Source organism: Danio rerio, chromosome 7 (genome assembly GCF_052040795.2).
Source record: "Danio rerio strain M-AB ecotype USA chromosome 7, GRCz13ab, whole genome shotgun sequence".
Taxonomy (NCBI): Eukaryota; Metazoa; Chordata; class Actinopteri; order Cypriniformes; family Danionidae; genus Danio; species Danio rerio.
In genome coordinates, this window is record NC_141027.1 from 65,409,376 (window position 1) to 65,426,722 (window position 17,347).

A 17,347-nucleotide genomic window follows, 5' to 3' on the forward strand; every position below is an offset into this window, starting at 1 on the left:
AAGAATAAACTGAATATGAAATATGATCTTTGCATAATCATCACAGCTAAACAAGCTAGCACTCATTTTATTTATAAACTATAACTAAAAAAATAAAAGAAATTTTAAGTAATAGAACAAAATGTAAAACATATAAAGACTACAGGCTAAATAAAAGCGCGTCATCAGAGCTAAACATCACTGTGGTAATTGTGCGCGTGTCAGTTTACAGCTTCTGTAAAGATCAGACAGCCTGTTCAGATCCCACAAGCTCAATAAACACTTCATGCAAATGTATAAATATTTCAAAAAGTATTGTTAACGGAATATTTATAACGATATGATCTTGCTTTTGGTTATATCGATACCTGCTTACTACCTTCAACGCTTCCCATTGACTTTGAATGTGTGATGTCAGGCGTTGCCGAAATGCATTGTGAATCCGTCGGTGCCGTTGCACGCTACAGAAGTTGGGACTTTCTCAACTTTTTCGACAAAAGCATCAGCCAATCAGATTGCTGTATGCAAAAACACCAGCTCAGACAGTGGCGTATTGCTGACTAATTTCATTGGCTATCACTGCTATGAAGATCGCGTCAGCCCCAACTTTAGACATGCCCTCTGTCAAGCGTTGACGCTGAAGCCCCATGTACAGTGTGTATAGTGAAGGGTTTTACAGTCTTAAAACATAATAATTGTAAAAATAAAGCTGACTACTAAGCTGACTTAAAACTATGTGGTTTTTATAACGTAACTCCAGCAAATAACGAGGGACCACTGTACTTTAATCTCATACTTAACAGAGATAGTTTTCAAATGAATCTTTTCCACTGCATGGTTCTACTTTTAAGAACAACCCACTATAAGGTTTTCATATACTGTGGACTTATGTAAGTATTACTTCAGTTGTGGTTCTCCACCTCAGTTGAGCTGCTCCAATGCTAAAAATGATACATGTAAACACTTAAGAGTACTAATTGGATAGAATCGTCACTACCTGCATCAATGGATTTGTGACTTGAGTTACCAAACAAGCTTAATTTAACCCAACAGCCACCTGTAGAATTGCACTGCCATACACATTCTAGAATTGCTGCATCATTGTTAGTAGATAAGGAGAAAGCTTTCCTCTTGTTGGCAGCCATGATGATCCAAAATGAAAACATAGGCTCATTGTAAATATGTAGCCCGTATAAATTTTGTGAAGAGTGTGAATTATGTAGCCAGAGCTACGTATGGCCACATTTCACCTTTAAAATGTATATTACGAAGTAATATGATGCCACCGATGACTTATGTTACTTTTCGTGCTACCAGCTCAACGCTAACCTTTGTGTGGACAGCTTTTCAGCTGTCACCAGTTTGCCCAGTGGCTGGCCATATACGTTGGTGTACTTAAGATGCAGAAAGTAGTTGACCGCAATTATGAAGTCTGGTAAAGAACGGTTGCAGAAAGAAGTTAAAACAAAAATAAAAGACAAAAAATAAAATAAACTAGTAAATAGGGCATCCACTGTGTAAAACATATGCCTGATAAGTTGGCAGTTCATTCCGCTGTGGTGACCCCAGATTAATAAGGGGATTAATCAATGAATTATATTAAATGAATAGCAAAAAAAAAAAAAAAAAAAACAATAAATAAATAAATGACCTCGTCATTTATCGTCTCCCTTACATGGTTTTAAACCTTTATGAGTTTCTTTAGTGAAACACAACACAGATATTTAGAAAAAAGCTGTTTAATTATTTTGCCGTTTGCAATTTTTGAGAGCAAAAAATAACACTTTGGAAGGCAATGGGTGCCAGCTTCCAGCATTTTTCAAATGATCTCCTTGTGTGTTCAGAAGAAACTTAAATAGGTTTTGAAAAAGTGAAGGGTGAGTAAATGATTAAAGAGATTTCATTTTGGTTGTACTCAGTGGCGCCCCCAGAAAATTTTCTTAGGGGTGGCCAGAAGAGGCCGCACCAAATCTTGGGGTGGCACACAAAAAAAATTATGAATTCAGTGTAATGTTATATTTTTGTTTCTGGTAAAAGAAATAATGTAGTTTTTATTCATTTAATTCATTCTTCTTGAAATATTGCAATTTATTCCTTGAAATAATTCAGCAAGTACATAAACCAAATGAAAATCTATGTTTAGTTTAAAAACACTTTTCATATACTGTATAAATAACTTCTTTTTTTACGTGCCTTTATTGTACATCATACGGTATTTGCCATGTCTAAAATTAATGAAGATTAATGAGTTTATTATTCCCAGTGATGGGTTGCTGCTGGAAGGGTATCTGCTGTGTAAAAATGTGCTAGATAAGTTGGCGGTTCATTCTGCTGTGGTGACCCTGGATTAATAAAGGGACTAAGCCGAAAAGAAAATGAATGAAAGAATAATGAGTTTATTAATAACCCAAACAAATGAACAAGCTGAACAAAAGGCATTACACACTCACTATACCTAATAATATTATTTATCCATATTGCTTTTTGAGCCATTTAATGCAGCTTCTTCTATTGATATACTGTAGCTTAAGGTAAATATTAAATAGCCATTGCTGTCTATTGAAGGTGTGTGCGTGCTGTCAACGACGATCGGGGAGGGTAGTGGTGGTTCTAGTTTAAATGACACCCTGGGCGAACCACCCTATACACCCCCCACCTCTCTTATATACAATTATTATTCTAAATAAATAACAGAAATCAGTCATAAATATTACAGGAAAACAACAACTGGAGTGATATGCCAAGATCACTTAAGAAACCTTTTGCATGAAAATTAATTATGACAATTCTAAAGAATACAAAAAAATGTATTATAGAATTATCTGTGGTCTTAGACCAGATCATGGCTTAGAAATCATGTTATGAAGTCTTACCTCCCTGACTCATTATCCCTCCTTTCTGCTTTAAAGGCATGCTTAGTGAAAGTAACATCATCATCATCATCATCATATTATATAAACTTTAGTCGACTTTCAAAACTCGCTGCGTGCCGACACCTCTGCACAAAAGGCTGTTACTCCGGTTTCACGGCGCATGAGCGGCGCCTATTTTGTCGGCGTGCATGCAAACAACCAACCGGGATTCACACAGGAGTGCGTGAGGCGCGCGGGAATGGTTTTCTGTGCGCATGCGTCAGTTTGCTTTCACCAGCATTGAAACAGAGGAGGAGAGCTTTGTCAGTAACACCAACAATAATTTAGTGACTGCATTTTATTTATTTATTTAAATATTGGGAATTTATTAGTTCATTTAAATCAATAATGTCAACAGCAAAATTATATTGGGGTGGCCAAAGGGGTGGCCACAGGGGTGGCCAGAGTTTACAGAGGGGTGGCCGTGGCCACCCCTGGCCACCCCTTGGGGGCGCCCCTGGTTGTACTATCCCTTTCATGTAGTCACATCACAAGCTTTTTTTTCTGCTCAAGTCCATCTGGTCAGAACATCTGGGTCCTTATGTATTAACGCTGCGTACGCACAAAAACTTTGTTTACGCCAGGTTGTATGCTCACGTTTTGATTTACTAATGATAAAATGAACGTGAGATTGTGCATTGGTCCATGCCAACTACACGTCTGGCGTACCTGCATTTCTTGTGTGTGTTTTTTATTTCCAATGGCGACTCCTAGAGATAATTGTGTTAAATTGCACACTACAAAGTATCTTTGAGCCGTGCAATGGCAGCTATATGGGATGGGATCATCTGCATGTCTAGCAGGCATATAAGGTTCCATACCATGCAGTTGACCAGCCAAACATTAAAATGAAATCTGCAGCGATCACCGGTTTTCCCAATTAATCGAAGTGATTCACATTCTGTGTAGTTTCTCTACTAGCTTGGTTTTGCCATTGCTTTTTCATTTGGTTTTGCCAAAGTAGAGTCATTACCATATTCATTAGGGGGAGGGTTTTAGCGCTTGTGCATGTGCGCTCAGTTTCACATTAATTTGGATGTACAAAGAGAATATGCGTGGGATTCAGCGTACGCAGTGTTTCATACACCTGATTTTTTTTTACGCAATACATCGCGTACACAATGTTTTATTATGAATTCAACACAAGTCTTTACAAATGAGGCACCTGGAGTTTTGGATCCATTGCCATTGTTTTCTTTTGCCTGCTAAGGTGCAGTTGGTTGAGGAACATTACAGTGAGACATTTTCTTTAACACTAACGTCCAAGCTAATTTGAATTTAATCTTTTTATTACCACACACACACACCCTATTTTCAATAAGTGTCAGTGCACCATGTGCAAAATACATAGGTTTGCCCGCTGATATAAAGATAAACACAAATGTATAGTGTGTACCGAGAGTATTCAGACCCCCTTACATTTTTCATTTTCTTATATTGCAGCCATTTGCTAAAATCATTTAAGCTCATTTTTTCCCCATTAATGTACACACAGCACCCCATATTGACAGAAAACACAGAATTGTTCAAATGTTTGCAGATTTATTCAAAAACAGAAACTGAATTATCACATGGTCTTATGCAAGTATTCAGATCCTTTGCTGTGACTCTTACATGTTTAGTTCAGGTGCTGTTCATTTCTCTGATGAACCTTGAGATGGTTCAATACCTTTATTTGAGTCCAGCTGTGTTTGATTATACGGATTGGACTTGAATAGAAATGCCACACACCTGTCTATATATAAGACCTTACAGCTCACAATGCATGTCAGAGCAAATGAGAGCCATGAGGTCAAAGGAAGAGCTCAGAGACAGAACTGTGGAAAGGCACAGATTTGGCCAAGGTTACAAAAAAACTGCTACACTTAAGGTTCCTAAGAGTACAGTGGCCTTTATAATCTTTAAATGTAAGATGTTTGGAATGACCAGAACCCTTTCTAGAGCTGGCCACAAAGAAGGTAAAGAAGAACCCAAAGATCACCGTGGCTGAGCTCCAGAGATGCAGTCGGGAGATGGGAGAAAGTTGAAGAACGTCAGCCATCACTGCAGTCCTCCACCAGTCAGGGCTTTATGGCAGGGTGGACCAGTGGAAGTCTCTCCACAGTGCAAGACACATGAAAGCCCAGCTGAAATACTCCAAGATGGTGAGAAATAAGATTTGTATGTGTGGAAAAAAATCAGGCACTGCTCATCACCTGTCCAATACAGTCCCAACAGTTTAGTATCACGGTGGCAGCATCATGCTGTAGGGGTGTTTATCAGCTGCAGGGAAAGGACAACTGGTTGCAATCAAGGGAAAGATAAATGCGACCAAGAACAGGGATGTCCTGGATGAAAACTTTCTCCAGTATGCTCAGGACCTTAGACTGGGCTGAAGGTTTACCTTCCAACAAGACCCTAAGCACACAGCTAAAATAACAAAGGAGTATCTTCATAACAAATCTATGACTGTTCTAGAATGGCCCAGCCAGAGCCCTGACTTGAGCATCTCTGGAGAAACCTAAAAATGTCTGTCCACCAATGCTTACCATTCAACCTGACAGAACTGGAGAGGATCTCCAAGAAGGAATGGCTGAGGATCCCCAAATTCAGGTATGAAAAACTTGATGCATCTTTCTCAAAAATGGTGCTTCTATTACCGTTATTATTATTTTTTTTCCACACACTAAAAATGTCTTATGTGATGATGAATTAACCATTGAAGATGGACATTGAATATATATATATACATACAGTTGAAGTCAGAATTATTAGCCCCCACTAATTATTAGGCCGCTTGTTTATTTTTTCCCCAATTTCTGTTTTACTGGGAGAAGATTTTTTCAACACATTTCTAAACACAATAGTTTTAATAACTAATTTCTAATAATTTCTAATTTCTAATAATCTGATTTATTTTATCTTTTCCAAGATGACAGTAAATAATATTTTACTAGATATTTTTCAAAACACTTCTATACAGCCTAAAGTGACATTTAAAGGTTTAACTAGGTTAATTAAGTTAACTAGGCAGGTTAGGGTAATTAGGCAAGTTATTGTATAACAGTTGATTGTTCTGTAGATTATCAAGAAAACAAATAGCTTAAAGAAGCTAATAATTTTGTCCCTAAAATGGCTTTTAAAAAATTGAAAACTGCTTTTATTCTTGCTGAAACAAAACAAATAAGACTTTTTCTAGAAGAAAAAAAATATTATTAGACATACTGTGGAAATTTCCTTGCTCTGTTAAACATTATTTGGAAAATACTTAAAAAAGAAGAAAAACATTTGAGGGGGCTAATAATTCTGACTTCAACTTTATATATATATATATATATATATATATATATATATATATATATATATATATATATATATATATATATATATATATATATATATATATATATATATATAGTGTGAACAAAGAAAAGAAGAAAAATGTGTGTGTTAGTTGTGTTTTTTTGACAAATCACAAAGGCATTAAATGCCATATTTTGTTTCTAAATTTACTGGGCATTTATCTACAAAAAGACATGCTATGTGACATGCGGCAATTAATGAATGAATGAATTAATAAATAAATGAAAAAATTATTCAGTCAATGATGTGTTTTTATTTTAAAAAGTGTATTTTCACCTTTACATGCATATTTAGCTTTATGCTACATATCTGCAGCCCCTTTTAAATATATTTTATATATTTATTTTGTCACATTTCATCACAAGTCCTTTGTTGTTTAGGCTAATTAGCCAAGACTTTGTATCAATATATCAGTTTAGCTCTGCTTTGCACTGTATCTGAAGTTCCACATCTCTGCGTTAGTAACAGACAACAGAGCAAACTTCTGGAAACAATGCAGGGGTTGATTGTGGGCTGAAATGTTTTTTGTCTAGTTGACAGCAGAATGACACAGACCCTACCAGTCTTGGAGAGAGAATGAGTTTTCATTCGCAGTGCTGAACAGGTAGTGAACCAGAAGACCGGAAACATTTCAGTAATCAAACAGAGACAATGAAAGCAAGCGTCACTGTGAGCACATTGTGAATGCCGTTAATTAGCAGAGAGCGACAGCACAAAGAACCAACAACAGCAACAGCATCTTCTTGTTCTTCCTGTCTTTACTCGCGCACATTGCTGCCCATCACAAATCGGACACACAGAAAAGCCCAGCTAATGTCAGAGGGCCGAGAGAGAGAGAGAGTGACACTAAATGATTTTCAAGTTGACAGGCGCAGTGCCACAGCTTTGACAGTTTTTGGTCTCACTTGTGAGGTCTCTGTTGTTGAGGATAATTGAAAGTATAACTGAGTTTTCAGAGCAGTCAGAACTGACAGAGAGAGAAGCAGAGGGACAGCGAGAGAAGAAAAGTGAGTGAGAGATGTGTTATTGTCAAGATCTTGTTTTCTTCTGCTTTCATTGTAGGAAAATAATGATGCGGTCCTGCCATAGCTTGCACAAAAATGAAAATCAACCCTGTTGGAATAAAAGATGACTTCAAAGCTTTGACACTGTCAGAGGAACAAAGTAAAACAAATAGATCAACTTTGCACCTGAGGCTTTTTGTGCTGCGTTGCGTGTGTGATTTTGTTGCCTCTGCAGGATGGTAATCTTGGCTTGGATCTTTGAGAGTTAGGAGGTTTGATCCCAGGGTTGCTTAGAGGGGAGAGTGAATCACAACCTGGAGGAAGTGCCGATTTCCAGTCAGGTTCTGTTGCGGTGAAAGAGTCTTCTAAATTCTAAATACATTTCAGAGACTCCTAGAATTTACTAAAGAGTAATTTCACCATTCATGCATTTATATGGTGACTGTAAAGTGGTCAGAGATGACATATTTTCCCCAGCTTTTCTTTTTTTTTTTTGGAGCTGTCACTCTTGAGATTAAAATGCTTTTAAAAACATAAACCAACAACACCAGAAAGCAAAATACATTAATGCAATGATGTAACAGTTCTTATCAGTTGTGACACAATATCACAATACACTCACTGGTCACTTTATTAGGTACACCTAATTCCGGCTTGAACCCCCTTTTGCCTTCAGAACTACCTTAATCCTTCATGTCATAGATTAATCAAGGTACTGGAAATATTCCTCAAAGATTTTTGTCCATATTGACATGATAGCATCACATCCATGTGCCAATCTCGCGTTCCACCACATCCCAAAGGTGCTCTATTAGATTGAGATCTGGTCACTGTGGAGGCCATTTGAGCACAGTGAACTCAATGCCATGTTCAAGAAATTAGTCTGAGATGACTCACTCTTTGTGACATGGTGCGTTATCCTGCTGGAAGTAGCCATCAGAAGATGTGTACACTGTGGTCATAAAGGGATAGACATGGTCAGCAACAATACTCAGGTAGGCTGTGGTAGGGCTGCTTGATTATGGGAAAAATCATAATCACGATAATTTTGATCATAATTGTAATCACGATTATTCAAAACGATTATCAGTTGAAGTCAAAATTATTCGTCTTTCTGTGAATTTATTTTTATAGATAAATATTTTCCAATTGATGTTTAACAGAGTTTTTTTTTTTTTTTTTTTTTTTACAGTATTTCCTATAATATTTTTTTTCTTCTGGAGAAAGGCTTATTTGTTTCATTTCAGCTAGAATAAAAGCAGGTTTGAATATTTTGTAACCTATTTTAATAGCTCGATATTATTAGCACCTTTAAGCAATATAAATGTTTGATTGTCTGCAGAAGAAACTACTGTTATACAATGACTTGTCTATCTACCCTAATTAAGCCTTTGAATGTCACTTTAAGCTGAATACTAGTATCTTGAAAAACATCTAGTAAAATATAATGTACTGTGAGTTATTGATTATTTAATAATGAGTTATTAAATCTGTTATGTTTAAACTGTGCTTTAAGCATCTTCACTGTATTTTTTGATTTTATTATTGATTAATAATAAAAACAGTCGGCAGCAGCAGGAATACTGCACGCTGTCACTTTAAGAATAGTGCGGCTCTGATATGGTTTCTCTTTCTCATGTCTTTTGATTCTCAACTTTTTTATTACACAAATGAGGGTTAATATGAATAATCACTTAACACCGCACTCTGACACAAATGTGCATGTATTTGACCATTAAAGCGCTCACATTAAGATCGCGTTAGATGTGTGTGTGCGCTTTGCTGTCCGAGGCTAAGCGCGGCGTGCGCGCAATCACACACGCACGCTACCTGTCCGAGGCTAAGCGCGGCGCACACACACACAACAGCATGTGCTCTTTTGCGCTTTTAAAAATACGAATGATGCGCATCCCGTGCTGCAAAAGTTACATTACAACACATGCTTTTAGTCATTTTCACGTGGAACTGAGCTTTGCAGAGGCAAAGAGTTTTCACAAATGTACAACTGGAAAGTGGGCAGTTCGTGATGGAATAATCGTTTATCTCGATTAATGTTTTTTCATAATCGTTAAAAGCCAAAATCGAAATCGGATTTTCAATTAATTGCACAGCCCTAGGCTGTGGTGTTGACATGATGCTTAACTGGTACTAATGGACTCAAAGTGTGGCAAGAAAACATCCCCCACACCATTACAACACTACCAGCCTGAAAATTTAACTCATAGCAGGATGAACCTATGGTTTCATGTTGTTGATGGCAAAGTCTGACCCTACCAACTGGATGTCACAGCAGACATCAAGACTCATCAGACCAGGCAATGTTTCTCCAAGTTTTATTTTGCAATTTTGGTGAGCCTTTGTGAATTGTAGCCACAGTTTCCTGTTCTTAACTGAAAGGAATGGCAACTGGTGTGGTCGTCCGCTGCTGTAGCCAATCTGCCTCAAGGTTGGATGTCTTGTGCATTCAGAGATGCTCTTCTGAATTCCTCGGTTGTAATGAGTGGTTATTTGAGTTGCCTTTCTATCAGCTCAAACTAGTCTGGCCATTCTTCTCTGACCTGTGGCATCAACAAGGCATTTGCGCCCACAGAACTGCCCCTCACTAGAGCTTTTTTCTTTTTTGGACCTTTTTTGGACCTCTGTAAACCCTAAAGATTGTTGTGCATGAAAATTCCAGTAGATCAGCAGTTTCTGAAATGCTCAGACCAACCTGTTTGTGAAATGCTCACTTTGAACTGCAGCAGATAGTCTTCACCATGTCTACATGCCTAAAGGCATTAAGTTACTGCCATGCGGTTTTCTGATTATAAATTGACATTATCGATCAGTTGGACAGTTGTCCCTATTAAGTGGCAGTATATAAAGAACAAGCTAAATAATCTTGCCAATGGGTAATGCATTCTTTAAAACCAAAGTTTACTTGAGGTTTACTATGGGGTTTACCCCGTAGGCAGATAATTAAGCTAAGAAAAACTTAACTTAATTTGAACCTATTATTTCAGAAACAAAACAATATCATCTATAGCCTGCTTGTCAAGATAAGTCTTCTTGATTAAAACATTTAGATGTTTGTACTAGAAACAAGACAAAGTGTTGAGTACAAATTACATAATAAATAATGTGTTATTTTATTATCAATTTTTTAATAAATAGTTTTTCTGGGGTACAGATGTAATGGATGGCTATGTTTTGTTTATTGTACTGGTAGGAACATCTAGAGGCAAATGAATAATAACTTAAATGTTAAGTCTTTTACTAATTCTGGAGGACATATTGTCTATGAGCAAGAACTTATTTTTGTTCAGATGGTTGTGTGAGCCTTAACAGCCCATCCTCTTATTTCTAGCAAATTAACAAATGACGTACAATTGACTGTACTAAACAGAACAGATGACAGCGATTTCACAACCAAATATCTCATTAAATCAAAAATACCTGACTTAAAATGTCACTAATTAGACCGTTTTGTCTGAACATCTGATCACAGAATGCTACTTGTGATTTATTCTCCAAAATTAGTAATTTGTTTGTGATTTTTTTTTTTAGGGATTTATCTTTGGAAACAAATTAGAGAGACAATTCTTCTTCCCTAATACATTCAGCAAAGGTACAGTAAACATGAACATAAATCGAAGCATTAAAAGAAACAAACAAACAAAATAAATAGTCTTAAAGTCAAGTGAAATCTCTCATCATTCAATCCTGTTTAATACGATTAGCTTCTGAATTTTTCATGTGAATTGGTTTAATAATAAATGTCAAGATTAAAAATTAACAGACTTCTTCCTGCTGAATAAGTGAAAGAAAAGCTGGTCCAAAAAAGTCACCTGTGACCTGGAGTGATCACTATGACTACAGTGTGCATATTAACTTATCATTTTCATTGTTCATGGTGTTTTTCTGTCGGATTAAAAATGGAAAAAAAATAAGACAAATCACATTTTCCAACTTAAAACTTTCTCTAGGTTTTAAAGTGATTGAGGAATCAGCATGAGGTCAATAATTTAAGGAATGGAAAGCTAATATATATATTCGTTTTAGTGAGACAAACACACACACAATGTCAAAGGTGGGTCATACAAAGAGGTAGGTCATGTGATTCATGGTCCCTGGTGAGAATTAGTTTTATGGCACATCATAATTTAATAGATTTTAAAGACGTCTTTGACACCAGCAGCAGCTTAACAGGCAGTGGAGGACAAGTGAGACTGTGAGGTTGAGAGCAGTGGAATGGGATATTAAATTATAGAGAATCTCACAAGAACAATTTGTCTTTTGTGAATGTGATGCTGAAGTTTTATGGGGTAATAATGGCCTGTTTATCTGAAACTGTTCTATTCTGTCTAGTTGTAGAATCTTTAGAAAAGGTCCCAGACCAACAGGAGGACCAACAAAACACACCGTTTAATACAAATTAAACATGATTTTGTTACTCAACCTGCAATATATATATATAATCATTAAATAATCAATATAATCATCACTTTGTGTATATATATATATATATATATATATATATATATATATATATATATATATATATATATATATATATATATATATATATATATATATATATTCAAAGCAACCATGCCTAGAAGAAGAAGAGCAACTGGTGCGATCAGTTCCATTTGAAATAGACTGGACAAAGAGCGATGATCTGACAATCTTACTGCTTTTCAAGAGCTCAAAAAAATAAAAATAAAATAAAAACCACATTCTTTTGTAAGCAGCAGCGGTCACTGCTTTCATTTTAATTAGGCTATTCTTTGAACAGATTATTAAAAGGCCTATGTTAACCGTGTGCACGTGAACATCCTTTTATTATTAAACACGGTATGTTTCACCTGCTTTCTTTCGCTTACAGTTATTTTTGTTAAAAAGGTTTAATTATATATTTTTTAAAATAACATTGCTTTAATGGGAGGTTACTGCCCGTTTATGTGTAGTTTACTGGTGATCTGGGATTTTAACCAGGACAGATTACTGTGCATATTTCAGATTAATGACAAAAATTCTTTTTTTAAATTAAATGTTTTTAAAAGAAAAGTTTTGTTGAATTAAAAAGTGCACCTATAACGCTATATTTTCCTTGTTTTGACACATTAAAAATTTGTGGCTATATACACACACACACACATATACACATATATATATATATATATATATATATATATATATATATATATATATATATATATATATATATATATATACTGTGCATCGGTAAAGTATTCAATACTTTGTTAATGCAGCTTTGGTAGGTGATGAGTGGTGCCTGGTTTTCTTCGGGTGCTCCATTTTCCCCCACAGTCAAAAGACATGTGCTATGGGTGAATTGGGTAAGCTAAATTGTTCATAGTGTATGTATATAAATAATTGAACGGGTGTTTCCCAGCAATGGGTTGCAGCTGTAAGGGCATCTGCTGCTAAAACATTTGATGGATAAGTTAGCGGTTCATTCCACTGTGGTGACCTCTGATTAATAAAGGGACTAGGCCGAAAACAAAATGTAGAGCTACAAATGCCAATGTGTCAGCCTAGTGGCAGGTTCTGTTAAAAACTGAAATGAATAAAAGAAGAGGCTCAGAAGAAAAAAAGGCTATGGAGTCTAGATATTCTTCTGTGCATCCTAACAGTCTTATGCAATGAAAACTTTCTCTCTTCATTCAATCAAAGTGTAATTAAAAAACATTTATTAGCATTAGACGCTGACCATATTCACACACTGTTGCCACACAGCTGTATTTAAAACACTTGTAAAAGTTTTGCATAATAATACCCCTTAAATCAAACACACCTGATTCAGGTTATCACCTCATTAGTGGAGACTACAAGCCCATGTGCATGTAAATGCTCTCACTGTCATGTGACTTATGGCTTTAGTTGCATCGCTTCCCCCAGACTGTCCCAAATGACATGTGCAGCTGCAGGCTTGCAGACTTATGGTGACCACCACATGCCTGTGTCCACTAAGTCTACAAGACCTTAGCTTGGGGTGTCTCATTTATCACTTTGGTTTGTGCACCTTCCTGTGAAATCCTAAAGATAAAATGGCATTATGTCATGAACATATGTACTTACACTAGAGCTGCATGATTAATTATGAAAGTTAAATGCAGTGGTTTTAATAATAAATGACTGAAATCTGCACCTCGCTTAGTGGAAAACTATGATGAGTTATTATATACTGTACACTGCATGAAAAGTAGCAGCATTTTTTCTAATACCTCCCATAATGAATTTACTTTACAATAAAAGTCTCTGAAATGTAAATATGAAATGTAGTCATAATTAAATATTTCTGAACAGCTGTCCAGTAGTTCTTGTTCAAAATGATATATGAGCAAATATCACCGTGCGGTATGGCTGTATATCTGCACTGGTGGGAGGTGTGCATTGGCCCGAGGCAATAGGCCGAGTATCTTAGTAACACCAGTAACATGGAGATTCTAAAAATCATTTTGTATGAGAAACTTTTTACCACAATTCATTCACTTCTACAGCTGACGGTCTGAACAACAGAAACCGTTGCTACTTCACTTCTACATCACTTTAGAGCTAGTATTTGAATGATTCTTTCTAATGTCTAAAGTGATAACAAAACAGGTGATTTTGCTGATATTTAACGTTTATAAGGCTAAACGACTTGAAATGCCATTAGTCTAGAGACATTTTCTGGTAATTCTATGTTGCAATTGGGATATCACAGTGAATAAACCTGAAAAGCCAAAGCAAAGTAAAAACTACCAGATTAGTATGGTATAAATACAGTACTACAACATACAAAAGAGAGAGAGATCGACTTAGAATATCACTTACCAGATTTATAATGTTTTTATTAGCTGTCTTTTCTTAGTTTTTCTCCCCTAAGAGCTTATTTTACTGTCACTGTCACCATCTTGGGGCGAAGAGGCAACCATCTTTGCTATGCTCAGTATGACAGGCTGATGAATGTCCCCGCACTAAATCTCTAAAATACTAAATATTTAAAATAGGCATTATCCTTATAAATAAACTGCATAATTGCTATCTAAACAACAACATTCTCTCCGTAAAAAAGCCTCAAAGGTACAATATGTTGTCCAACAGCAGCAATATTTATCTTCACAATACTTGTGAAGAGGCTGTACAAGTTCTGTTATTGCAGACTATCGCACAACTATCAGCCAATAAGGTTCGAGAACCAGAGAGAAATGTTGTATAGATTAAAATGACAACCGCTATTATAAACTCACAAAGCATCTCTCTATCCTGTCTGATAGATAACTGATTTGAACCCTGGAAAATAAATTGATCAACTTTAATCAAAAGATGAGAGTTTACTTGGATGTGACAAATGTTGGTCTGTTTAGAAATATTGCCTTGTGTAAATCAACTGAACCAATAGGTAAATGCTAAAGTTTCAATGCACTTCAGTCTGTTGTTTTACATTTAGAATGATTTTAAAAACTCTTACCTCTATCATAATCTTAGTTAATATGCTTGTTATGAATGGGTATTTATACTAATAAACATTTAGATACACAATTATATAGGCCTACTTTGAGTATGCCTATGATTCCATAGTCAACGAAAGAAACTACAACATGCCTTTTGGCCAGATTTACCTACAGTGTGGCCTTCATAGAAGTTCTGCATCCAAGGAGATACTTGTAAGGCCTTGATCATACCAAATGCATGCGTTTATTTAGTGGAGAGAGGCACCATATCTAAACATGTTTCTATTTGGGGTGATTTTTTTAAACAGTATTTATGTATCATGGAAATCCCATGTTGTAATTGTCTTGAATGTTTGATGAAGCGTTCTGTGTGCCTGCAGTTGAAAAAGTAAACTCTGTGGAAAAATCAGCCAATGTCATTTGCTCCAGCACCAAGTCAGTTGAAAACTAGTAACTTGCTTAGGTACCAGTGGTGTAAAGTAACAAATTACAAATACTCAAATTATTGTACTTGAGTAGTTTTATTTTTATTTTTTTATTTTTTCTCAGGAATTGTAATTTACTAAGTAGTTTCATAAATGTGTGTTTTTTTTTTACTTTCCCTTGAATACATTTTTAGTGCAGTACTGGTACTTTTACTCCACTACCTTCCTTCAACCTGCAGTCACTACTTTATTTTTTCTTGTCTATGGGGATTAAAAAAATCAGTCCTGCGAGTCCAATCAAATCACACATAGAAAGTAAAGCCATCAAACTGAACAACATTAAGACATGCAGCAAACTGTTTGGAAGCATTAAACGTCTCCAGGAAGATAATTTACACCAGGGGTGCCCAAACCTTGTCCTGGAGGGTCAATGTTCTGCACAGTTTAGCTCCAACTTGCTTCAATACACTTGCCAAAAGCTGTGTAGAAAAGTCGGTAAAAGCTTGAATAGTTGGTTTCGGTTTGTCTAATTGTGAATGGAACTAAAATGTGTAGAACACCAGGGCACTGGGATCGAGTTTAGGCACCCCTGCATAAATGCAATGACCCAGAGATGTTTAGATTTCATGTCACTGCAGATGTTGACTGTACGATGACTGAAATGACCTTAAACAAGAACAAGAACTAAATGCACCACAGAATGTTAATAATACACACACATCCACAAATTACATGTAAACACATCCGCTTTTTTCAGCTTAATACTCACTACTCTTGAGTACCTTTGAAAGGTCTTTTTACTCATACTAATATTTACAACTTTTATATCTAAATACTTTTACTATACATGTACTAAATTTTTGAGCAAGTAATGGTACTTTTACTTGAGTATGATTTTATGTATTCGTGCCATAGCAAACACAAACGGCAGAGGGTCGCGAGTTCAGAAACACATTTTATTTGGTAAAGTAAGAAGCATAAATCGCGGTGCGTTGTGTACAAGTTACAAAAGACAATTAAATCCTGCGTTGCAGCGCTGGTTATTGTATCATATTATCATTATTGTATTATATTGTATCAAACAAACGGCAGGAACAAAGGACAACACTAGGTTAGCTATACTGTAGTATTGTTGTGACTTTGTGGACTTTAACCCTTTATTCCCCACAGCCAAATCTCTATCTGTCAATCATTGTTATCTTCGCGTCATAATCAGTCCCGTGATCCCCTGCGCTCCGCTAGTGTCTGAAAGGAAAGGTGCATTCACATTTTACCAGATGCAGCACTTCATATTTGTTGTTGTATCATATTGACGTCTACGCATTCAGGAAACTGATCCAAACTCAACACAATTCATTTATCGCCTCTGAAGTCAGCTATATCGTTAAAGAATTAATAGTTTTAAACACAGTGCACTTTCAGATTTAAACCTCAGCTGGATGTTTTCATTCACTTAGAGTTACACACTACATGAAAGGTCATTTTCTTATATCAGTGGTTCTCAAATTTTTTTTCATCAAGTACCACCTCAGAAAAAAAAATTGTCTCTTCAAGTACCACCAAAATGAGCAATATTGAAATACAATAGCTTAGTAGGCCCAGTAAAGCAGCTACAGCTCTGCACAGTTAAAAAATGTGGCAGATTACCTTAGAAATATAGGCTATATGTCATATATGACTTATTATGTACATCATTTTTGATAAATTTTGAAATGTGTGTAGCATGTACATCACATATTTAATTTAACCGAGTACCACTAGAAGGAAGCCTGCGTACCACTAGTGGTACACGTACCACAGTTTGAGAACCACTGTCTTATATGATTCAATGGTCAGAGTCAATTATTTTGTTCATACTATTATTTCCACACCTAAATAAATTGTTCAGATGTTGTATTTCAAGACAATTGTTGGGCTTTTGTCCTCAAATTTCTGTGTAGGAATTTTCTGTTTAAGATTAAATTCCTCAAAAGTTTAGTTCCTTAAATCCCTTAAGGTACTAATTCCGTTAATGCTATCTGACCACACTTAATGCATACTGGACAAAATAGTTTTGATTGCAAACTTAATTCTGCAACAGCAAGTTACGTATAAATGATCTAAACATGTATAATTAATTATATCTAGTCATGATTATTTATTCATATATCCACTTAATTCTCTACAATATTAATACTGCATATTCATACATTATAGAACATACATTAAAGAAAATAAAGAAGTACATACTCTCTGAGAATACA

At 35.7% G+C, this 17,347-nt stretch overlaps 1 protein-coding gene across 2 annotated transcripts in view; it reads left to right on the forward strand.

Moving 5' to 3' along the window:
* Positions 1-17,347, forward strand: part of LOC147843244 (uncharacterized) — a 1,033,179-nt gene that overhangs the window by 414,121 nt on the left and 601,711 nt on the right. Inside the window, exon 1 of one of the 2 annotated variants that reach the window (XM_087262032.2) lies at positions 8,457-8,590. The exons of the other annotated variant lie outside the window; for it this stretch is intronic. The gene's annotated coding sequence lies outside the window, so the exon portion shown is untranslated. Of the gene's footprint in view, positions 1-8,456; positions 8,591-17,347 lie in introns of those variants that run through there. 2 annotated transcript variants of the gene reach the window in all.